Consider the following 25,281-nt stretch of genomic DNA (forward strand, 5'->3'; position numbering starts at 1 on the left):
TACGGCCGGTTTGGGTCCGGGGTAGTTTGGGTTAGGGTGGATGGGTTAAGAGTTTGGTTGGATAGGGATTTGAATGATAACAAAGAATGAAAAGGAAAAAAAAAAAAAAAAAAGAAGGAAGAAATGAAGAAGATGAGATAATAGATAACTAGGGAATCGCTCCCCGTGGTTTCGCACATGGTTTTGCAACACCAATCCAATCACAAGATGAATTTTTTTTTTTTTTTTTGCTCAATATCAAAGCAAAATGAGAGAAATCTCTTTCATTCATAACATAAATATTGGCTAGGGTGGAGACGTCCAACCCTTTATAGTCTCAGAAAAGACCTTTTACAAAAAGGCGCTCTCAGATAAGATTCTCAACATAATGATACTTAATGAATTAAAATTTATTCATAACTCCTTACTCTCAACACAAATATGAGTTATACCGAAAATAATGAAAAATGTAAGCAAACTAAACAACTAAACTATTTCGTGACTCATTAAAGTCCATAATCAAGATGTCCGATGATGATAATCCAATGGTCCAATCATCGTGTCCACTCGATCCAACAGTCCGATGTGTCCACCAAGCTCCTATACGCAGCCCATGTGCATCTTCCTAGTGTGGGGTCTCAAAGATGCACGAAAATGCACGTAGGGTCTTCAACATGGCAAGGAGTGTGAATTGGGCCAAGTAGGCCCCATGTAATGGTCATCTAGCTATAAGGAGAGTGGCTCAGCCCTCCTCTAGTTCGGTGCTCAGATGTCCTCATCAATAGCAGAGTTGCGACATTTGACCTGTCCATCTAGGCATCCCGTGTTTAGATTCCTTCGCCCAAAAATCAGGATATTCCAATCTTCAGGAGCGCTACAATGCACAAGATAAAATAGATGGTTGGACCCATTTTTTCCTAGACATCCATTTGTTTTGCATGTGGCGGTCTGCCTGCATGCATCCAACCATGACTTGTCCGCCAAAGCATCTACATAGTGGAAACCACATGATGGGGCAACATGGATGCCTACCACTACCATACATGCCAAATTTGCGCATGCATGTAAATCGACTTAGTTATACAAAAAACATTAGGAACAGAATTTAACTCCCCACGACATTAAAGAGCATGTGAGTCTATTTCACTGGGGCTTCACTTTCTATCACAGACATAGAGATTTGCCCCCTTTGTGCTGCCCAGGTTTTGTATCTTTTATTACTAGAAAGGACTTTCTCAATCTCAGGCCACGTACTGCAAAATTAATTGATATATGAGGTGATTTTTTTAGGTTTGAGATATTTAGGTTGGTCAACTAGGAGTTCAAAGGTAGTTGGCAATTTGTAGACAAATCACAAACTTAACGAGGCATTGACATATCTGTTTAATCCACACTCAAGGCCCCAAATTGTCCTTCCTATGGCTAGGAAAGAAAATTCAAAGATTCAGAACAGATTGGAAGCAGTGTAGAGGATAAAGAAACTTCATTAGAAAAAGTTAGATAATTGTGTGCTTCAATAATGACTTGCCTGATTCTAGAGTATAGCAGAAATATTTTTAGACTCATTTTAGGAGGAGATAAACGAACAACATCTGTTATTGAGCTGCTTCACAAAAGCAAAAGAGACGGGGTGTAGATCAAAGAGGACACTCCAGATTAGAGTCTAGCAAATGGATGTTGTCAGCTATAAATTTGTTTGTAATCTTATTTCCCTAGATATATATGCAGGAAAGTCTTGAAAGAGGTGAAAAAGAGTAAAGTTTCAGTTTTCAAAGTGATAAAGCTTGTGAACCAAATAGCTCCCTGATAATTCCTTCAAGGGTCATAATGGAGGCCTATAATCTCAACTGATCCCTGTCAGGATAGTAGATGGTAGTTAGAGAGTAAAGAAGCATTCATAGGAAATGTCCCATACAGTCAAAAGATCAATGACTCTGTTGAACTCTTCCAAGTGACGATACAGGTTATGTTGAAGGTCTAAAGGATTAGATTAGATAGCGAGGAGCGGCAGCTGCCAGTGAAGCCCATAGTCCTGCTCTTCAAACTTCAACATATGAGACTATGACCATGTTTAAGGCTCTCCTACTATGGTTCCCCAATAGAAAAATTGAGGGCCTGACCTTGGGAATAACCATGAAGGTTTCTATCATAAGAAAGGGCAGGACATGTTTCGACATATATTCAGAAACCTTAGTCCTACAAGTTGACAATATGATATTTTTACTGCAAGGCACGGGAGCCATTGTCTCTCCTTCCCTTACCAAATTAATGGCAGAGGTATTGGTACAGCTATACCCACAGTCTCACAAAATATGATCATAGTTTCAAGGTTGGAAGAAACTGTCTGATACTACCTCATCTGCAAGATGTAAATGATACAAGTTTACTTGGTGAGACTTCAGCTATGAATGCAACCCCTTCCCTTCAAACTTCTTTTTCTTTTTTTCTTCTTTTTTTTGGGGGGACTAACATAAAGGGTTTAAAAGAGTTGTTGTTTTAATAGTAAATAAATAAATAAAACATGAGAACAAGCAAGAACAATACTAGAAGTCCCCATCATCAATCAATTATATAGAACCACCACCTATAGGTGTTTGCACCACTCCTTGTCATCCAAGTCTTTTTTAGCCATTGGATGCACTTCATGAGGGAGATGAAAAAAATAATAATTATTATTATTATTCAATGCATCGAATGAAATATATATATATATATATATATATATATATGTACCATAAGGAGTGGTGCAAATGCCTATAGGTGATCAATCCTCTTAATCATACTAGAGGTTATGGCACGTGCAATGCATGTTAAGAGTGTGGTGGAGAGAAAAACATAGAAAGCGATTAAAGGAAAGGGTGTGGCTACATGCATGTAAGCTACACACAGAGAAATAGAGAAAGGTTTTGATGGTGGGCAAACCATGGACACTTCTTCATGGCCTAGGACCCACTCGAGCTTTAAATCTACCTCATTTTTTGGGCTTACATCCTAACATGAGCCAACGCAATAGATATACAGTGTGGATGTTGCAAATTCAAGGTGGGCCCTACAAAACCTTTAGTGCACAAACTCTCTAACACTTCACCTTTTGTGTGGCTACACACAAAGAAGAGAAGTGGTGCGGGCTACTCCCAAGAAGTTGAAATGACCAAAAAAAAAAAAAATGCCCTCATTTTGAAGGGCTGCACGAATGGGGGAAAAAAAGAAGTCTTTTTCCCTCCCCGTGACTAATTGCAGGGGTAAAAATGTCCAAAAGCTGATCGCATTGTATATTGTATAGGTGTATATTTTATTTTCTCTCTTTTCTTTCCTCTTTTTTTTTTCTTGTCCCATCTCAAAAATCACCGAACCTTAACTCCACCAAAAAAAAAAAAAAAATCTCTTCCAACCCTACTACATCATAATCCCGTCCCAACGGGATCAATTCCTTGCCCTTCCTCTCTTTCCTTACCAAAAAAAAAAAAACAAGAGAGACAGAAGAAGATTTTATTTGCTTGCCAAAGCCCGTTTGTCTTATGCACCGTACTAGAAGAGGGACGATTTACAATCCTGAGATGGCCACACAACCTCAAGAAGAAACTGTCACAACCCTACAACAAGTGGTCGATTTGCTAACAAAACGGACGGATGACCTAGAGGCCCGTTCCGTAGCCAAAATGAATGCTTTAGAGGGACGTATTATTATTCTCGAAAACACAAGCAATGGAATCAATCCAGACTGCCAAACATCTATAGATGACCCTGATGGAGAATTGGAGTCAAGAAATGTTGACTCAAGGCATCCTGCTCAGAATGGTAATTTCCAATACGAAGAATATGAGCCTGGCTACAAGGCCCAACAACATCGATATGCGCAACCAAGAGCCAGAGGGATTAACAACTTCCGATGGGATCATCCAATTTATCTCAAAGGAGGGAGGAATATTCACACTTTGGATCCTGCTAAGCATATCGAGATTGATATTCTAGATTACGATGGTAATTTGGATCCCAAAGTGTTCAATGACTGGCTAAAGTCGATGGAGCGATATTTTCGTTGGTACGATATGGAAGAAGTTGTCAAGTTGCATTTCGCTACATTGAAACTTAAAGGCGCATCTCATGACTAGTGGTACGCCATTGAAGAAGATCTACAACGGTGTGGCCTTCCTCCCGTAAGCAATTGGGAGGAAATGAAAGCAAGAATGAAGCGAAGGTTCCTGCCACTAGATTACGAGACGACCTCTTTTCAAGAGTTCATCACGCTTCGACAAGACAATCTAACCATGGAAGAGTACACACAACGTTATTATGACTTAGTCATACGATGCCGCTTAACAGAAACGGGAAGACAACAAGTGGCGCGTTATTGTAATGGGCTACGGTTCGAGATGCAAAGAGAGTTGGTAACTGTTCAGCTCAACAGCGTAGACGAGGCGTATCAAATGGCCTGAAAAGTGCAAGACCAGAAGTTGATGATAAGGCGCGGTAACCTTCAAGGCGGGGGTTATACATCCACTCGTTCCACTACTAGTGGCTCCACTTTGCGCCCACAACCATTCGTGCCTCGCACTAACTTACCTCGGGATTACAAAATCGGTCAGAACTCTGCCCAACTTGCTTCCAATCCTCTTCCTCGAAATGGTGATACCAAGGGAAAGTCTATTGTTGTAACGCAAGGGAGGTCGACTAACAATTGCTTTAAGTGTGGTGGTCATGGACATTACATGACTTAGTGTCCCTCTCCCAATCTCCAATTTTGTGAGACAGAAGACTTCATTGCAGGCCAAGTGGAAGATGAACACACAAATGATCCAGAAGATGACAAGCATGAACTTGAGGAAGGCCTTGATGGCCTAAATGAAAATAAGTTATCATTGGTGGTCAGAAGGATTTTGACAGCACCAAAATAGGAGGCCCAAGAAGACTGGTTGCAAACGAATATTTTCCATACACTGAGTATCGTGTGGTGGAAAAGTTGTCAAGGTCATTATTGACGGAGGCAGAGCATGAACGTGGTCTCACAAAGCATGGCAGACAAGTTGAAACTGAAACCTCAAACACATCCCGAGCCATACAAGATCACATGGGTGAATGACACGTTCATCCCCGTGACTAAGAGGTGCTTAGTCAACTTCTCTCTGGGTCGTTATGTAGAATCGCTTTGGTGCGACATCATTCCAATGAAAGTCACAAATATATTACTAGGGCGCCCATGGATATATGACAGAGATGTAACTCACAAGGGTCGCAAGAACACATACAGCTTTATATACAAAGGAAAGCCCATTACTCTAAACCCAATGAAGGATGATGAACTTAAAGAGGCAAAGTCAGCTTCCACAGTGTTGAGCATGGCCCAATTCATGGAGGAGAGTCGTGAACGTGGAATCATGTATGCTTTGGTAGGATGCAAGATCGATCTAGTTAACAATGTTGTTGTTCAACCACCCGAGATTCTGGACATTCTGTCCCAATTTCAGGATTTGATCCCTGATGAACTACCAAGTGAGCTTCCACCCATGCGCGACATTCAGCATGCTATTGATCTGGTACCTGGAGCACCATTACCAAATCTTCCAGCATATTGAATGAACCCGACAAAGCATGCAGAGCTTCGTCGACAGGTGGAATAATTATTAACAAAGGGGTTCATTCGTGATAGTCTCAGCCCGTGCGCTGTGCTAGCATTGTTGACACCAAAGAAGGATGGCAGTTGGCGAATGTGTGTTGACAATCGCGCCATCAACAAGATAACAATAAAGTACTGTTTTTCCATTCCGCGCTTAGATGATATGCTGGACATGTTAGCAAATGCTACAATTTTTTCGAAGATTGATTTGCAAAGCGGGTACCATCAAATAAGAATTCATCCTGGCGATGAATGGAAAACTGCTTTCAAGACTAAGGATGGATTGTATAAATGGCTAGTTATGCCATTCGGCTTGATGAACGCACCTAGTACATCCATGCGGGTGATGATGCAAATTCTACGGCCATTCATTGGCATGTTTGTTGTCGTATACTTCGATGACATCCTCATTTATAGCTATTCACAAGAAGATCATCTGGACCATCTTTGCCAAGTGATGAGAGTACTGCGCCATGAGAAACTCTACATCAATTTGAAGAAGTATACCTTCATGAGTTCTAGCGTGGTCTTTCTCGGGTTCGTAGTTTCCGCAAAGGGCGTAAAGGCTGATTTAGAAAAAATAAAGGCTATTGTTGAATAGTCTACTCCCGTAAACATTCATAAGGTTCATAGTTTTCATGGGCTTGGGACATTTTATCGAAGGTTCATTTGGAACTTTAGTTCCATCATGGCGCCAATTACTGAATGTATGAAGTCCGATCCATTTGAGTGGACTAAAGTAGCAACAAAGGCATTTCAAGAAATCAAGCAGAAAATGACAGAGGCTCCAGTTCTTAGACTTCTTGATTTCGAAAAAGTACTTGAAGCTGCCTGTGACACATCACACAGGCATTGGAGGTGTTCTTAGCCAGGAAGGACATCCGGTGGCCTTTTTTAGTGAGAATCTCAATGTGGCACGAAATAAGTATTCTACTTACAATGTGGAGTTTTATGCTATTGTACAAGCTCTGAAGCGTTGGCGTCATTACCTCATTCATCGAGAGTTTGTGCTCTATTCTGATTACGAGGCATTACGTTACTTGAATTCTCAGAAGAAGTTGAGTGCTAGGCATGCTAAGTGGAGTGCTTATCTTCAAGAGTTCACTTTCAACCTCAAACATCGCGCCGGTATTGAAAATAAGGTAGTAGACACCCTCAGCCGAAAGTCGCACCTTTTGTCTACCTTATCAGTTTCCATTGTTGGATTTGAAGAACATAAACGGGACTATGCCACAGATGATGATTTGGAAAGGCACTTTTAACAATCATTTCCAGTGCAGGCACCGAGTACCCAAGGTATATCTTGCACGATGGGTACTTATTCTTTGACATGAGGTTCTCTTCCTAAGAGTTCCTTGCAAGAGCTTGTTATACGAGAGCTTCATTCAAGGGGCCTAGGTGGTCACCTTGGTATCAATAAAACGACAGCTTTGGTTGAAGATCGTTTTTACTGGCCAGGTTTAAAGAAAGACGTTGGGATCTTTGTTCATCAATGTCGAGCGTGTCAACTTGGTAAAGGTAGCAAGCAGAATACTGCTCTTTATACGCCATTACCCATGCCAGATGCTCTATGGGAAGATATCAGTATGGATTTCATCTTAGGACTGCTTAAGACTCAACGTGGTTATGACTCTATTTATGTTGTGGTTGACAGGTTTTCAAAGATGACTCATTTTATCCCTTGTAAGAAGACATCGGATGCCATGCACATCGCCAATGTTTTCTTTAAAGAGGTGGTTCGTCTACATGGTGTTCCCAAAACCATTGTATCTGATCGTGACGTCAAGTTTATGAGCTACTTCTGGTGCACCTTATGGTCTAAGATGGGAACTAAGTTGAAATTCTCAAGTGTGTATCATCCGCAAACAGATGGGCAAACTGAAGTCGTAAACCGTAGCCTTGGGAATCTACTTCGCTGTCTGGTTGGTGATCATATAAGCTCGTGGGACATCGTGTTAGTACAACTGAGTTCGCTTATAATAGTTCCATGAACCGCACTACGGGACTCTCTCCTTTCGAAATTGCGACCGCAACAACCTATCGATTTAGTCCCACTTCCTAGTGTGACTCGATCAAGCCAAGACGCCAAAGCTTTTGCACAGCATGTTAAGGACATACATGAAGAAGTTAGGCGAAAGATCACCTTAGTAATGAAAATTACAAGGGATATGCAGATGTTCGACAACGTTTTGCACAATTCCAAGAAGGAGATAGAGTCATGGTGCGACTTAAGCCTGAGCGGTTTCCAGCAGGCTCTTATACAAAGCTCCACTCCAGAAAGGCAGGTCAAGAAGCTAGGTAACAATGCATATCTAATCAAGCTGCCACCTGAAATGAAGATCAACCCCATTTTTAATGTGTAAGACCTTACAATTTATCTTGGACATCATACAAACGAGAGCATGGAAGAACAGGCTATCCAGATACCTGAGGTACCATGCTAGCTCGAAGAAATCATTGAGGACATATTGGATGATCAGATAGTTTCCACACACCAAGGGGGGTATCAGAAGTTTCTTGTCAAATGGAAAGGTCGACCAAGGTCCGACAGCACATGGATTTCAGCTGAGGATTTCAGGCGCATCAACCCAGAACTCTATGAGGAGCACATTGCCATTAACTCAACGGAGCTGAGTTTTTTCAAGCAGGGTGGAATTGATGCAATCGTCCCGCATCCCACACGTGCACGTGCACGCTCTGCACGTGTGTACAAGAAAAGGACCACCTTCCTTTTTTAACCATCCTCACTTTCCATTTTTTCAAATTTCTGGATTAGAAAATCTGCTCTTTCTTTCATATCTTTATTTTTAGGCAGGGAATAATCTTAAATATTTTCTTATCTAGGTATCTTCTTATTTTAGAAAGCTTTGTTACTTAGGTTCTTTCCTATTTCATAGATTCTTATTTTAGATATTTTCTTAAATATAGAAAGCTTTATTACTTAGGAGATTTCCTATTTCATAGATTTTTAGATTTTATATCTTTTATTATAGATTGTAAGGTTGATTATAAATAGGACTTCTGTCCTATAGAATAGGACAACGTGATCAATATTCTCTTTATGAAATTTTCTTCTTTTCTCTATGGTGGTTGTTGAAGGGAGGGAATGTGATCTCTAGTTCTAGACTAGAGGACTGTTGAGCTTGCTCACCGTCTTGCATTATGATCTCTAGCATCCAGCTAGAGGATTGTTGGATCTTTTCCACAATCTCTTTATTTTCTTATTGATTTATTTGCTTTCCCTCTCGGGTTTGCATTACAGTTGCCTACAACAGCTCCATAACATCCCTATGGTAACTAATGCACAGGCCTACCAAAAACGACACATTCCAAAAGCAATCTCATCATCCACCCTACCAAGCTCCCGTTGCTTCAGTGCTGCAATGGTATGCAGCATTTCCATTGAAGAAGCACAAAATACCCCCGTCGGTTAGAGATCAGGGATCGGACTTGGGCTTGAGAACAGGTTTGGGCCCGGAACCGGCCTGGGCTTGGGCTCCAAAACGGTCTGGCTGGGCTCAAGATCGGGTTTGGGCCCATAGAACAAGTCCATCACGGCTTGAAACGGGCTTTGGTTTTGGCTGAGAGCAGCCCAAACCAGGCAGGAACTAAAAGAAATAAAAAGGCTAACAAGCGAATATTTCTTTGATTTTGCGAAATAAAATAGAAAAGAAAAGCTGCAGCAGTAATAACCTAATTCCAGACGGATGAAACAGAAGAGAAGAAAGAAGAAGCGCTGATTTGCTGACTGGTGAAAAATAAATAAATAAAACGAAAGGAACGAAATCTAGGGTTTTGAAGCAAGATCTTGCGTTTCACCTCTGAACAAGAAGCGGGGAGGTGAGCTTCGACGCCTTGCTTAAGAGGCGCTCCAGACAGAGATCTACGGCATGTAAGCTGGATGGAGAGCTAGGGTTTTCGTATGGAGAGAGAGAGAGAGAGAGAGAGAGAAGGAGAAGGAGCGCGTGACGTGGGGTACGGAGGGAGGAAAGAGGGGACGCGGATTTCCTGCGAAAGGCGAAGTTCCTGCGCTGGGAACTTAGGTGGGGCCCACTGTGATGTCTGCGAGAAATCCTCCCCGTCCATCCGTTTGTGAGTTCATTTTAGGATATGTTGCAAAAAATGAACTGTATACAAAGCTCAGGTGATCCATGCTAAAGGAAAATGTGGTTAGGGAAATTCCTACCATTGAAACCTTTCTAGGTTCAACAGTGATGTTTAGATGCCATCCATGCCGTTAATAACCATTCCTATTCCTATTGGGATGAACCGAAAACAGAAATATTACCATGAATCAAAAATTCCGTGGCCCCACAAATTTTTCAACGGTAGACATTTAATGCTCACTTGAGCTACGATACGGTTCATTTTTGACAACATGTCCTAAAGTGAACTCAGAAAACAGATGAACGGAGAGGATTTTTCACAAACATCACAGTGGGCCCCACCTGGGTTCCCAGCACAGGAACTTCATCCAAAAGGCTTTTGCAGGAAATCTGCGTCCGGAAAGAGGGTTTTTGAGGGTGGGCCTACGCTCTCTGATAAGTGTTGAATTCTGAGAGTCACGTTCTGAGTGGTAGGCGCTACGATTTTTGGGTCCAAGGCCAGCTCGTTTTGCCCATATAATATATCTTCTTGTATTTTATTTTAAAATTATTGAGAAACGCTGGGCCTAGTTAGCCATTTCCCTTGGGCCTACCAGTCCGTACTGGAGATAACCCACTTTTCACGGAAACAGGCCTCTTTCGATTCTGTAAATTGACAGCTGAGATTTAACCTATGTCAATGGTTGACGCAGGTTGGATACTACCCCAGTACCTTGCTAGAGACGAAAGGTCCTGGCAGAAGCTCTGTCGCTCCCACTATGATGTATGTTAGGGCATGAGCCAGAAAGGACTTAGATCGAAGGCTGAAGTGGATCACATTATAAGCATAGGTGACAATGACACCTACTGTGATGAAACCTTTCTAGGACTTATTATTGTACTCTATTTTTTGTCATTTTAGGAAAGCCAATAGGAGGGCAATACGTGACATCGCATGAGAAATCGGAAATAGATCCTCGGGATACTTGGAGTACTTTTCGCAGGATTATAGTTAGCGTAAATTCAATTTTACATGTCAGGTGATAGTCAACTGAATTTTTTGGTCGAATTATGAGTGAAGAAAAAAAGATAGTTAAGTTGTTCGAGATACAAAGGCAACCGAGACGAATAAAGTCTTGGCCAACAGAAGAACTATTATGAAAAGAAACGTAACCAAAGAAGGATCTAGATAAGAGAATGATCCGTTCATCCCCATCGTCACTAATTCCTGCGAAAACCAATCAGAGCAAGTTGTGTGTGATCTGGATAAATTCGCGTGGTGTATTTAGAGATCCTTGGGGAATACAAAGTGGATTCCACGATAATATAGCTGGAGCACATCGAGCAATGCCGCATCAAATGGTCAACTAAAGAGCGATCATGTAGAAGCGGTTACAGGACAGATGATAGGAATATAAGTAAGGAGGGTTAAGATGTGTTAAACAGTTACAGCAACCGTCAGAATGTGGGAAGCATCCGGATGGCTAGATTAAGGCTATAAATAGTAAAGGAATTCGGTAGAAAGATTTGTCTCGTACCAATCCAATCAAATTCAATATATCTTTCAATTATCCATTATTTATATTCCTTAGTGTAATCGCTTTACATTTTTGCCAATCAATTACATTTCTTAGTGTAATCCTTTACTTTTTACCTGTTGTTTACATTCCATAGTGAAATTCATAATGCTAATTAAGTAGCTAATAATTTTAGCTGAATTCAAAATGCTTATACGCTGGATTCAGTTCATGCCTTAATCAGAGTTCTCCACCCAGGAAGGTGTTTTATAACTGCTCTACCCGATCAACTGTATGAATTCATTTCTCAATCTTTTATATGTATCAAAAAGTCCTTTCATACAGAAGGCAAAGGTGTAACCCATCATCAAAGGATAAACCATACCCTCTGAATACCACATTATTTTATTTACATACTGTGTGAGTGGCCAAATAGGCAACAAATCCCACTCGATCTCAATCATATAATACTTATTTGCCTATCTCGGCACTTCGTGTCATAGTTATTCGATTTGAATTGAGCCGCAAATTCAACTACAGCACGCCCCCTCTTATCACGTTATCATAACCGAAAATCAAGCACCCAACAAGGCTTTTAGCATGCCCGGTGGGACCCTATATCTAATTTATCGATGTGATGTTGCCAGTTGAAAATATGAATAGAAGGAGTATTCGAATCGTTGGATCGAACCCTCCACACCAACCACACCACCTTCGACCGAGGACATGCCAGTTCGAGCGGCCCCCGAAGGTTTAAATTTGAATAGTAGCCTGACACTCTGTATCAGGAATCAAGAAGGGGCTTCGACCTCTCGGACCATTTCTCCTGAAGAGATAACAGTCACACTCCAAGATGTATAATTGAGTCTCCAACATGTTTAAGAATATGAAAGAGCCCAAGTCGAGCAATTCCTTGTTCAACCTGAGAATAATAATAGATATATTACTACCTAGACAGAGTCTATGCATTGATTGATGGCTATGATGGATGAAAGAACACCTGCAACAACGTATTATAATGTCGAAGGAAGTTTTATTGGCAATGCGGTCCAGCCACCACCAATGCCTCCCCCATAGCTGAACCCACCACCAATTCTAGTTTAACATATACAGATTGCTCCACCACCTGCCAAATTCAAACAACCTGTAACGCCCTGAAATTCGGGGGTCGAGCATAACTCAGCTCCCGAGTTTTAAAACATCACTTATGCAACATATTGAATGATGGATGTATGTTGTCCATATGAGTGCATAAAACATAGAATAGATTAAGCCAAACTGCAAACATAATTCAGGGATAAGTGAAAGACGCAAGCGGAAGACTTAAAGAAACATATGTGTACATGTGCAAGTCCCTGAAATACGTATACCTACCAGGTCATAATTACAAGTGTTGATTTTAAAATACAAGTATCAAAATGACATTATCTATTACAATTACAAAGAAAACCTAGAATCCCCGCATATCAGGACATGGCTCACATGAACCCGCCTGAGAACTGCATAAAAGAAAACGCGTCCTGATCATCCTCGTACTCCTGCTCTACCTCAGGGTTCGCGTCATCATCTACATCTAAGACAGAGTCTGGTTGGTGTTGAAACACCGTCCCAGAATGTGGGAGTGAGTGATCAACTCAGTGGAACTATAAAGTAAAAGTTAACATGTTATCAAATCAATCAAGCAGTAATGATAAGGCAATACAATCAAACACATCCTAATTACTCTTGTTAATGAAAGGATATATGTAGAAATGATGCATACTCTCGCCTGCACTCCCTCAACGTCTTCATCTTACGGTACGCATGACAACTTCCCGCAGTGTCAACAACTCCAACGCACATGCAATGCGGTGCATGAACATGATTACCAAGTTGTTATTAGTCCTTTTCATACAGCAGGATTGGGAAGCTAAGATACCTCCCTCATATCACTTTCCAAATGGTGATCCATTCTAGGGTCGTCAGTCCTAGACAATCTCATACGATCATATAGTTTTAGGTCACTGCAAATGTAACGCCCTGAAATTCAGGAGTCGAGCATAACTCAGCTCCCGAGTTCCAAATCATCACTTATGCAACATATTTAATGATGGATGTATGTTGACTGTATTAGTGCATAAAACATGGAATAGATTAAGCCAAAACGCAGATATAATTCAGGGATAAGTGAATAAAGCAAGCGGAAGACTTATAGAAATATATGTGTACAAGTGTAAATCCCTGAAGTACATATACAAACCAGGTCGTATGAAAGTGTTACTTATCAAAATTATAAGTATCAAGTTACATCATTTAAATTCCCAAAAATAATCCTAGAGTCCCGCACATCAGACCAAGGCTCGCTAGAACCCGTCTGAAAACTGCATATAAGAGAAACCATCCTCATCATCATCCATCTCCCGCTCTGCCTCGGAAGTCGCATCAACATCTGCAACATCAGAACCTAAGACAGAGTCTGGTGGGTGTTTAACACCGCCCCAGAACGTGGGAGTGAGTGATCAACTCAGTGGAACAATAAGGCACTGGTTAATATGTTATCAGTTCAATCAAGCAGTAATGATAAAGCAGAACATTTAAATAAATCCTAAGTACTCTTATTAATGCAGGGATGTATGCAAAATGATGCGTGCCCTCACGCGTACACCCTCAGCGTCTTCATCTTACGTTACGCATGACACCACCTCAAAGTGCGCCACATCTACAAAGCACATGCAATGCGGTGCATGGATATGATTACCAAGTTGTTATTAGTCCTTTTCATATAGCAGGATTGGGAAGCTAAGATACCTTCCTCATGTCACCATCCAATCAGTGATCCATTCTAGGGTCGTCAATCCTAGTCATCTCATACGATCATATGGTTTCAGGTTGTAGCAAAGGGCTCGTCACCAATCAATGCACGCCTTTCTTACCTTCGCTACTACACTAAGGTTCGTCACTTCAATGCGGTATCCAGGCATGCTTGAGGTCACTACAAAGGGCTCGTCACCAATCAATGTAGGCCGACAGCACGAATATAGTGTCTCATACCACCATAATCGGCTCACGAGTTTAGTTGCTCACTGATCACTACGGGGAGGCTCGTCACCCCAGCGTAGGAAAGAATTGAAAACCATAACCTATACACTTAAAGTCCGCACTTTAAGCAAGGAAAGAACACCGAACTGATTTAGACGAGTTGTCTTCGTCAACGGCGATAGAATACCCTAAAATAAGGATAAAAATGAGATACAACAACACCAAGACTATTCTAAGTTCTAACACAGATTAGGGTTAGGTTAACTTACCCCAAAATGAACTCAGAATCGTCAGAATAACGATTCAAAGTGAAGGTTCAAAGATGAAGAAGAATAGGAAAGAATCCAAGATGATTCACCAACTTCTCTCTCACTTTCTCTCTCTTTTCCACTCTCTTTCTAAGCTAGGGTTAGAGAAATTCGTATAGAAAAGAGAGCTAGGGTTTAAGGACTATAAATAGGCCTATTATTGATGAAAATAACCCCAGGGACAAGGTATACTTAGGTTATAACCAAAGCATGCCTCTCTCAATCCAACGAAGCACTTCTGGTGGGCCAAATACCACGAAAGGTCGGACTTAAGCTCCTTGACCATGGATCTAGGTCAAGCTCAGTTTTCGTACCGACCGGCTCTTCAGATCAGCCGTGGTGGACCACACTCAATTCAACGGTCACGGAATCTCGATCAAGTCCACAAGCACAAGGATATGCCTGGGCCACCTTCCCTGATCAGAGGGTAAAATTGGGTCAGAATCCAACGGTCAGATAGCTTAAAATCATCGCGCAAGCGACACAACTTAGATTTCATAAAAGCTTATTAAATTTCCAACCGTTCTCACACTCTTCACTCCGAACTTAAACAAATCGACCCAGAACATCACATGGACTTGATTTTCGAGGTGATGGTCAAGCCCAACTCGGTGACCGCAACAACCTAAGATCATCGCCATCGGACTTTCGACGCGCGGTCCAAGTCCGATCCAAAACTTCCAAAAATTCTCCAGAACAACTGGATTTAGCGATGGATCCCAGATTTCAGAGTAACATAGCGCTAACTAATCTACAAGTTTAGAGCCATGCAGATACAATTTAAAGTGATTGATGCAGATTTCACAAGCAATCGAGTATAGTGCTAATAACCCCAAAAACAACTACTTAAGGAAAGATAAGCACAAAAATTTCCAAGGTCGTTACAATCTACCCCCCTTAAAGAAAATTTAATCCTCGAAATTCATACCTTCATAAATTCCTCAAGAATCAGAGGGTAGGTCTTCCTGACCTCAGCTTCAGATTCCCAAGTAGCTTCTTCCACACCATGATGCGTCCATAGCACCTTCACAAGAGGAATAACCTTGCTACGCAATACCTGCTCCTTCATGTCGAGAATACGCGTCGGTCGCAGTACATAAGTGGCATCCTCACTCAACTGCACTTGCTCCCAACTGATAATATGCGAAGGATCAGGAACGTACTTCTTCAGCATAGAAACATGAAATACGTTATGCACGCCCACAAGAGGTGTGAGCAAAGCAAAGCGGTATACTACCGCTCCCACTCGATCCAGAACTTGAAATGGACCAATAAATCTTGGCGTCAGCTTTCCTTTCTTACCGAACCGCAGAACTCCCTTCATATGAGAGACCTTCAGAAAAACATGGTCTCCAACCTCAAACTCAAGTGGTCGACGCCTCGTATCAGCATAACTCTTCTGCCTGCTCTGCGCTGTCAGAAGTCGACGTCGAATGATGTCAACCTTCTCTGAAGTCACCTGCACTAACTCCGGGCCAAGCAAACTACGCTCACCAATTTCTGCCCAGCAATGTGGTGCTCTGCACGGGCGACCGTACAACGCCTCATAGGGAGCCATGCCGATACTCGACTGGAAACTATTATTATACGCAAACTCTGCATACTGAAGACAATCATCCCAACTGTCTTTAAAATCCAAAACACAAGCTCGCAACATATCTTCCAGGACTTGATTCATGTGCTCCGTCTGCCCATCTGTTTGCGGATGAAACGCGGTGCTGAACTTCAGTTTCACACCCATCGCTTCCTGGATACGAGTCCAGAAGATAGATGTAAAACGCGTGTCTCTATCAGACACAATCTCCAGGGGAACTCCATGCAGATGTACTATCTCCTTGATATACAACCTAGCCAACTCGTCTGCAGAGTTAGTGACTCTGATCGGTAAGAAATGCGCCGACTTCGTTAATCGGTCGACGATCACCCAGATAGAATCATATCCCTTCCTCGTCCTCGGCAACCCAGAAATAAAATCCATAGAGATGAAATCCCACTTCCATTCAGCTATGGGCATGGGCTGCAACAACCCAGGAGGTCGGCGATGCTCTGCCTTGACCTGCTGGCACGTGAGATAACGAGAAACAAATTCAGCAATCTGGACCTTCATATTGTCCTACCAATAACATCTCCTCATATCCTGATACATCTTCGTGCTACCTGGATGCATCGCAAGTTTAGAACTATGGGCTAACTCGAGAACCTCCCGTCTCAAGTCAGGGATGTTAGGAACACATAACCGGCCACGAAAACGTAGGCCCCCATCAGAACTAACACTCCAGTCGGAGTTCTCATTTGTACAGATCCGCTGCCTCATCTTCACCAAAAGCTCATCATCTGCCTGAGCTGCAACGATCCTCTCGTCGATAAGGGGCTGTACACGAATGTGTGCGATAACCTCATACGGTTCAACCACCGTAAGCTTCTGCTCAAAATCGCGCACGAACTCCAACATATCCCACTCTGTTATCATCTACGGAGCCGCAAACTCAATAGCCTTCTTGCTACTCAACGCATCTGCCACAAGGTTCGCCTTGCCCGGATAGTAAGAAACATCGAACTTAAAGTCCTTCAATGTTTCCATCCATCGGCGCTGCCTCATATTCAAATCACGCTGCGTGAAAATATACTTAAGGCTCTTGTGGTCACAAAAGAGCTCGAACTCCTCACCATAGAGGTAATGTCTCCAAAGCTTTAATGTGAATATGACAGCTGTTAATTCCAGGTCGTGCGTAGGGTAATTCTCTTCGTGTTTCCTTAACTAACGCGAAGCATAAGCAATCACCCTGTCCTTCTGCATAAGGACACAACCCAGGCCAACGCGAGAGGCGTCAATATATATAATATACTTAACCTCTTGCTCTGGCAATACTAGCACAGGGGCGGACGTCAACTTGTCCTTCAGCTCCTGAAAAGCTAACTCCGCCTGCTCATTCCAAGCAAACTTCAAATCTTTCCGTGTCAACTGCGACAACGGTCTGGCAATCTTCGAGAAGTCTTGAATGAAGTGTCGATAATAGCTTGCAAGACCCAGAAAACTCCTTACCTCAGTAACCAAGGCTGCTTCCAGTCTTGCACTGCAGCTACCTTGGCAAGATCGACGACTATTCCTTCCTTGGACACCACATGTCTCAGGAACTTGACTTTCTCTTTCCAGAAATCACACTTCTTGAACTGCGCGAAAAGCTGATGCTTCCTAAGAGTATCCAAAACCGCTCTTAAGTGCTCCTCATGTTCTGCCCGGCTCGCCGAATATATCAAGATGTCATCAATAAAAACGATGACGAATCGGAACAAGAATGGCCGAAACACCCCGTTCATCAGATTCATGAACACAACCGGTGCGTTCGTCAGACCGAACGACATCACAAGGAACTCATAATGACCGAAGCTAGTCCTGAAAGCGGTCTTCTGCACGTCCCCATCATTGACGCGCAACTGATGATACCCTGACTGCAGATCAACCTTCGAAAAGTACCACACCCCCTTCAACTGATCAAACAGATCATCAATCCTGGGCAAAGGGTACTTATTCTTCACAGTTACCAAATTTAACCTGCGATAATCAATACACAATCGCAAGGAACCATCCTTCTTCTTCACAAACAGAACAGGTGCTCCCCAAGGAGACACACTAGGCCGAATAAAACCCAAATTCAGCAAACCATTTATCTGCTTCCTCAACTCCTCCATTTCACTCGAAGGCATACGATAGGTGGGTAATGAAATGGGCGCCGCACCAGGCATAAGATCGATAGCAAAATCAATCTCACGCTGAGGAGGTAATCCAGGAATCGACTCAAATACATCTTCAAATTCCCAAACTACCGGCGTACTAACTAACGCCGATTCAGCCATACTCTCCAACAGAGAAGAATAATAATCAATACGAAGAGGGTAACTGACCTGAACTGGGAAAGTAACAGTCTCGCCCTCAGGTTCATGGATCGTCACTGATCTAGCTTCACAATCAATCTCAGCTCGCATCCTTGTGAGCCAATCCATACCCATAATAACATCGTAATGATAAAGCGGTGCGACAAAAAAGCCAACGACATGCATTCCATTAATCAAAATCGTCGCAATACAAGTAGTGCAGCAATACATGAATCACGACTAGGAAAGCATGAGAACAACAACATCTAACACTTCAAACAACCACAACAACTACAACAACCACAAACAACTACAACAACTACAAACAACTCTAACTACAAAGCCAACAACGGCTACACACAGAAAGAAAACAACAAACAGAGCAAAGGACGGCCACAACGATGCTACTCATTGGAATCAGGAGATTAAGGCGGCGCACCCTTATCCTGCAAGCAACACAGGATAGATTTCAGAGTTCAAGTCACATTCTTAAACTTATGTTTAACAAGGCCTCGAAGATCAATAATATCTTGGCGTAAAACAGTCTGCCCTTCTTCAAGCCGTGTAAGACGGGCATCTCTGGTAGTCTGCTCTGCGCTTTGCTCTGGCGCCACAGGAGGAGAGCTATCACTCGAATCCTGTGCCTCATCTTCTTCCTCGTCCTGCTCTGTTTCTTCCTCAATCTCCGCACCACCTTCAGCATAACTCTTTTCATCACCGCTCTCAGACTCAGCCTCACTCTCTGAGGCATGCCGACCAGACCCGATCTCCATCTGCTTAAGAGTCCTCAGATTAATATGACGAACAGGAACCGGCTTCTCAGCTCCAAGCCTATAGTCAAACTCATGTGCAAGCTTGCAAATGAGGCGGCCAAATGGAAGCAACTCGGTCCTCCTACTCGAACGAGCGATGAGAATAATCTGGCGCAGGACGTACGTCGGCACACACAACTTCGCTTCCTGCCCCACCTGATATAGGAAATCCACCATCAGGCGTGTACACTCGCTGCGGTTGCTCCACCTTGGGTATACATTGAACGTAAATATGTGGTGAAGCAAACGGAAGTCGTCCGTCATGTAAGTAGCCAGAAGACTCCTATTCGGCTGCCATTCGACCAGACGACCACACAAGGATCAGGTGCGACGATCCCTCTCGCGCACACCGTTCACATTCTTCTCGCTGGCATGCATTTCACCAAGTGGCACCTTCAGGAGTTGGGATATCAAAGCAACATTGACAATACCCACTCGACCGCTACCACAAGGGATCTTGAACTGCAGAGGCTCTAGCGAAGGATCAAGAATATTGGCATAAAAGGCTTAAACAGTGCTAGCATTCGCGCGATACTCGCCTTCGAACAAGGGACCCCAACCAGCCCCTTCTAGGCGCTCCAATAAGAAAAACTCACCAAAGAGCCGCGGATCAACATGAGCCTCAAAAAGGACTCTACGGCCTTCATAGACTCCATGCGACAACTCCGCCAATAAAGTTCTACCAATGAGAGCTCCAGGATCGAGGTCCCGCTTGGTCTGGAATTCACGGGTGGCGGTCGTGCTCGCGGTGGCACCTCTCGGCCTCTGTGCACGGGTTGGGCAGCTCGGCCCGACTTCATCCACGGGCGCTCTCTTCTTCCCCATCAAGGAAAGAAGGGAAGAATTGGAAAAGATGGCCGTCACAATCTCAAAAAGGGCCATGAGAAATGAGAGAAAGAGAGATATAGGAAGATGGTGAAGCTTCCACACACCTAATAGCCAAAAAGGGGAAGTAGGAGCTTAAATGAGAAGGAAAGAAAGGGAAATCAGCAATGGGAATGAGGATTTCGAAATAGGGTGATGGGTTTGCACAAAAAATGGAAGAAGAAGAAGATTTGGGAGAGATTTGGAAGGATTTGGAGAAGGTTTTCAAGAAAGGGAGAGCTTGGGAGGGGAGCTTGTGAAGGAAGTAGATAAAAGAAAGGGTTTTAAGGTGAAAACCGTGGAGGGGTGGGCCACACAAGGCCTAGAATTTATCGGCCCGCGCCGGCCCGGCCCGCCTGGCCCGCTGATCGGTGAGCCCTCGCCGAACTGGCGATGGCATCGCCGGTCTCTGGACTGTCCGACGATGCCTCACCATTTGGACGAGGTCCTCCTGGTCCCCCATGGTTAGAAATGTGTGGTTCCCCCCTGGGCCCCACAGGAAATGCCCCGATTGGCCCCTTGCATGATTTGACGCCTATCGGGCCATTCTGGCAGAAATCTGATTCAAATAAAGATTTCTTGAAGGTTTAAGGGTTAAAAAGGGAAGATAGACCATCTAAACTCATTAATAGATGGTCTAGGGAAGGTTTCAGGTCGCTGTGTGTGATCAGGTAAGAGCACAGATTTGATCTCGGTGAAGGTTTTCAGGAAACTTTCGCCGATAGAAACTACGGAGCACAAACACAAAATCTACGATAGACCCGCACCCAAATACACTAAAGTGGCGACAACGTGCGGTGTGTGACCATAACTCAGGTCCGATTTAATCCAGATCATTCTCTGATACCAACTTGTAACGCCCTGAAATTCGGGGGTCAAGCATAACTCAGCTCCCGAGTTCCAAAACATCACTTATGCAACATATTAATGATGGATGTACGTTGACTATATTAGTGCATAAAACATGGAATAGATTAAGCCAAAATACAGATATAATTCAGGGATAAGTGAATAAAGCAAGCGGAAGACTTATAGAAATATATGTGTACAAGTGTAAATCCCTGAAGTACATATACAAACCAGGTCGTATGAAAGTGTTACTTATCAAAATTATAAGTATCAAGTTACATCATTTAAATTCTCAAAAATAATCCTAGAGTCCCGCGCATCAGACCAAGGCTCGCTAGAACCCGTCTGAAAACTGCATATAAGAGAAAGCAGCCTCATCATCATCCATCTCCCACTCTGCCTCAGAAGTCGCATCAACATCTGCAACATCAGAACCTAAGACAGTCTGGTGGGTGTTTAACACCGCCCCAGAACGTGGGAGTGAGTGATCAACTCAGTGGAACAATAAGGCACTGGTTAACATGTTATCAGTTCAATCAAGCAGTAATGATAAAGCAGAACATTTAAATAAATCCTAAGTACTCTTGTTAATGTAAGGATGTATGCAAAATGATGCGTGCCCTCACGCGTACACCCTCAGCGTCTTCATCTTACGTTACGCATGACACCACCTCAAAGTGCGCCACATCTACAAAGCACATGCAATGCGGTGCATGGATATGATTACCAAGTTGTTATTAGTCCTTTTCATACAGCAGGATTGGGAAGCTAAGATACCTTCCTCATGTCACCATCCAATCAGTGATCCATTCTAGGGTCGTCAATCCTAGTCATCTCATACGATCATATGGTTTCAGGTTGTAGCAAAGGGCTCGTCACCAATCAATGCACGCCTTTCTTACCTTCGCTACTACACTAAGGTTCGTCACTTCAATGCGGTATCCAGGCATGCTTGAGGTCACTACAAAGGGCTCGTCACCAATCAATGTAGGCCGACAGCACGAATATAGTGTCCCATACCACCATAATCGGCTCACGAGTTTAGTTGCTCACTGATCACTACGGGGAGGCTCGTCACCCCAGCGTAGGCCGACAGCTCGACCATGGTGTCCCATACCACCATGTCCGGTTCATGAGTCTTAGCGGATCAAGGTACCATGGTTATTAGGATTTCACTGGTAAGTTCGGTACCCTAGATTCAAGCAGTAGCGTCCATACATGGTGAACATACAATGGACAATCGGGTTACTTGACGAACTCGACTAGTACGAGTGCACGTTGGGTTGAGCGACATAGAGTGCGCAAATACTCCGCGTGGCCAAATCACTGGCGACAACTCTAATACGACTCGGGTTCGTCTAATTATGTCCTTTGTGGCGAAAGCAATCTCAGCCACAACCATGAAGTAGATTATCGATTTCCTGGACTAATGCATGGTCCCAAACACATTACACTACGACAGATATATGAATTGAATGTAGAACAGCAAAGGAAACAACAACTCAAATCATGGTACATAAGCACTTGAGGAATATCAACTTAACATAAATGTAAGCATAGGTAATGCTTGAAATTAAATAACATGGAATGTAACTTGCATAAAGGAAATCATACACATCAATAGGAGTGTTGAGAATCACTTCTCAACGCCCGTAATTAGTGTAATAAGTTACACTTTAGCTCATTCATGCATTTCTACAAACACTTAGAATACATGATACAACATACATGACGTATGTTGAAAACAAGCATTTGGACAATTCCTTTTACCAAGGAGTTGTCATACGTACATCTAGCATACATACACGACAAATAATCATGGCAAACACAAGTGCATATTTTATACGTATACGGTACTTTATACATACACATAGAATACACAAATATCAATATAACACATGCATATCAGGAACGCAAAGTAAACACAACATTTGGCATGTGAAATCTCATCCATAACAAGAATAAATCACTAAATGGCATTGAAAGCCTTGAAAACCATAACCTATACACTTAAAATCTGCACCTTAAGCAAGGAAAGAACACCGAACTGATTTAGACGAGTTGTCTTAGTCAACGGCGATAGAATACCCTAAAACAAGGATAGAAATGAGATACAACAACACCAAGACTATTCTAAGCTCTAACACAGATTAGGGTTAGGTTAACTTACCCCAAAATGAACTCAGAACCGTCAGAATAACGATTCAAAGTGAAGGTTCAAAGATGAAGAAGAATAGGAAAGAATCCAAGATGATTCACCAACTTCTCTCTCACTTTCTCTCTCTTTTCCACTCTCTTTCCAAGCTAGGGTTAGAGAAATTCGTATGGAAAAGAGAGCTAGGGTTTAAGGACTATAAATAGGCCTATTATTGATAAAAATAACCCCAGGGACAAGGTATACTTAGGTTATAACCAAAGCATGCCTCTCTCGATCCAACTAAGCACTTCTGGTGGGCCAAATACCACGAAAGGTCGGACTTAAGCTCCTTGACCATGGATCTAGGTCAAGCTCAGTTTTCGTACCGACCGGCTCTTCAGATCAGCCGTGGTGGACCACACTCAATTCAACGGTCACGGAATCTCGATCAGGTCCACAAGCACAAGGATATGCCTGAGCCACCTTCCCTGATCAGAGGGTAAAATTGGGTCAGAATCCAACGGTCAGATAGCTTAAAATCATCGCGCAAGCGACACGACTCAGATTTCATAAAAGCTTATTAAATTTCCAACCGTTCTCACACTCTTCACTCCAAACTCAAACAAATCGACTTAGAACATCACATGGACTTGATTTTCGAGGTGATGGTCAAGCCCAACTCGGTGACCGCAACAACCTAAGATCATCATCATCGAACTTTCGACGCGCGGTCCAGGTCCGATCCAAAACTTCCAAAAATTCTCCAGAACAACTGGATTTAGCGATGGATCCCAGATTTCAGTGTAACATAGCGCTAACTAATCTACAAGTTTTGAGCCATGCAGATACAATTTAAAGTGATTGATGCAGATTTCACAAGCAATCGAGTATAGCGCTAATTACCCCAAAAACAACTATTAAGGAAAGATAAGCACAAAAATTTCCAAGGTCATTACAGCAAAGGGCTCATCACCAATCAATGCGCGCCTATCATACCTTAGTTACCACCCTAAGGCTCGTCGCCTCAATGCAGTATCAAGGTATGCTCGAGGTCACTACAAAGGGCTCGTCACCAATCAATGTAGGCCGACGGCACGAATATAGTGTCCCATACCACCATAATCGGCTCACGAGTCTAGTGTGCTCACTGGTCACTACGGGGAGGCTCGTCACCCCAGCGTAGGCCAACAGCTCGACCACGGTGTCCCATACCACCATGCCTGGCTCATGAGTCTTAACGGATCAAGGTACAATGGTTAACGGGATTACATTGGTAAGTTTGGTACCCTAGATTCAAACAGTAGCGTCCATACATGGTGAACGTACATCGGGACAATCGGGTTACTTAACGAACTCGACCAGCACGAGCGCACGTTGAGTTGAACGACATGGAGTGCGCAAACACTCCGTGTGGCCAAACCATTGCCGACAACCTTAATACGACTCGGGTTCGTCAAACACATCTTACGTGGCGAAAACGACCTCGACCACGAACTCAAGGATTGTCACCGATTTCTTGGACTATTTCATAGTCTTAAACACATTCAATTTTAATAGATATTCATATTAACAATTTAGAACAGTAATGGAACAACAATTCTAATCATACAATATGGAAGCATGTGATGAATATCAACTTAAAATGGATTTTCACATAAGTAGTACTTGAAGTTAAACAACAAATAATATAAATTGCATGTAGGGAATCATACACACCAATAGGATAGTTGAGAATCTCTTCTCAACGCCCATAATAGGTTAATATATTACACACTTAACCATTTAGACATTTCTACAAACACTTAGACTACATAGTCCAACATATATGACGTATGTTGGTGATAACACACATTTGGACAATTCCTTTCGCCAAGGAGTTGACACACAAACAACTAGCACAAGTACACGACAATTAATCATGGCAAAGACATGTTCATCTTTTATACGTATACGATACTTCCTACATATACATAGAATACACAAATCTCAATATAACTCATATATATTAGGAACGCAAAATAAACATCACAGTTGGCATGTGAAATTGCATCCACAACAATAATAAACCATTACCCAACATTGAAAGCCTTGAAAACCATAACTTATACGAATATAGTCCGCACCTTAAACTAGAAAAAGCGCACAGATCTGATTCAAACGATAAGTCTTCGTCAACGGCGACTAGATAACCTAAGGCATGAATAGAAATGAGCTACATCAACACT

General features: G+C 42.7%; 1 protein-coding gene across 2 annotated transcripts in view; it reads right to left on the reverse strand.

Moving 5' to 3' along the window:
* The window catches only part of LOC131255405 (zinc finger BED domain-containing protein RICESLEEPER 2), a 43,080-nt gene extending 33,447 nt beyond the window's left edge, over window positions 1–9,633 (reverse strand). The window contains exon 1 of one of the 2 annotated variants that reach the window (XM_058256110.1): window positions 9,413–9,633. The gene's annotated coding sequence lies outside the window, so the exon portion shown is untranslated. The remainder of the gene's footprint in view (window positions 1–9,412) is intronic. The other variant, XM_058256109.1, reaches the window with a different exon arrangement.
* Between the last annotated feature and the right edge of the window lie 15,648 nt (window positions 9,634–25,281).

The sequence above is a fragment of the Magnolia sinica genome, chromosome 9 (genome assembly GCF_029962835.1).
Source record: "Magnolia sinica isolate HGM2019 chromosome 9, MsV1, whole genome shotgun sequence".
NCBI classification, from domain to species: domain Eukaryota; kingdom Viridiplantae; phylum Streptophyta; class Magnoliopsida; order Magnoliales; family Magnoliaceae; genus Magnolia; species Magnolia sinica.